The 1,187-nt window shown below is 43.6% G+C and overlaps 1 protein-coding gene across 1 annotated transcript in view; it reads left to right on the top strand.

Annotated features, from left to right (window-relative positions):
• MCM6 (minichromosome maintenance complex component 6) overlaps window positions 1-1,187 on the top strand; it is a 60,612-nt gene that overhangs the window by 45,427 nt on the left and 13,998 nt on the right. The gene's annotated exons all lie outside the window — the stretch shown is intronic.

Below are 1,187 nucleotides of genomic sequence, written 5' to 3' on the forward strand. Positions count from 1 at the left end.
TTCCCCGGCAGAGCATCTGGTGGATTCGAACCATGCGCCTCTGGGATTGTAGTGTAGCTTCTTGGCACTAGGCCACCAGAGCTCCCCGTGAACTGTCACTTTTAACCTCCTTTTTTATTTCCTATTTGAGTAATTCAGTGAGACAATGCTGGGAGGCTAAGGAGCTCGTGGTGTGGACCTTCTTTCCTCGCAGGGTGGGATTAGGCGAAGGGGTGCTAATCCCTCCATTTTGTGTGAAATTTCAAGGTATTTGGGTTTTGTGAGGGTTTTGGGGTACTGTTTTTACACAGGAAAAAAAGGAAGTGAATTATGTTAGCTCACAACCGCTTTCTTTTTTTACTTTTTATTGTGATTTAATGTTTACAAAGCAGATTGGCTTTCCCTTGAGCAGTTCATCCCCTGAATTTCCTGACTTGGTTACGGCCCCCACAGTGTAGCAGCAGCTCTCCCACTGCACCCTGTGCTTCTGGCCCCATTTGTTGTCCTCTCCTGGGCAGGTGTCACCCCTTTGATCTTGTGTGGTTGATTGTTCTAAGGAGTGTGCTCTGCCTGGTGTTACTGATCCCGTAATTTGTCTTTTGACTGGAAACTTGAGTCCTAGGAGTAATTGTCATTTCTGGTACAGGCTGCACAGTGACTAAGGGCCATAGCCTCACAGGCTCTAACGGTCTCTTGTCAGACCAGCAAGTGTAGTCTTTTTTTTATTATTAAGATTTGTTCCACATTATGATCCGTCCAGCGTGGTCCACAGGGTAACCAGACCTCATCTAGCTCTTGAGGTCTCAGAATCACAGAGACTGAAGAAAGATCTCTAGTCAGGGATGTGCTTTCTTCACAAGCTTTTAAGTCACCAGAGTAAGATGTAGAGCATTTTCCTTGTGGAGTATACTATGGATTTGTCCTTCATGACATCAGTCCTGAGCTCCCAGGCCTAGTGACTCAATGCTTTCCAAGTGTTTGGTTATGGCTAAAGACATTTTCATGATTTTACTCCTTGCTGGCTGTACTATGTACCTAGATCTGTTCATGGCACATACAAATACAAATGTAGACAAATTTCAAGCTATTCATGTAGAATTTTTCTTAATTAATTTAGTTTGTTTATTTTTCATTTCAATGAACATCTACAGAGATTTTGGAATTCCATTCATTCATTGTTGCACCCTTCTCCCCGCACAAACCCCTCC

Source organism: Elephantulus edwardii, unplaced genomic scaffold, assembly GCF_000299155.1.
Source record: "Elephantulus edwardii isolate Elephantulus edwardi_28Jun2011 unplaced genomic scaffold, EleEdw1.0 scaffold00010, whole genome shotgun sequence".
Taxonomy (NCBI): Eukaryota; Metazoa; Chordata; class Mammalia; order Macroscelidea; family Macroscelididae; genus Elephantulus; species Elephantulus edwardii.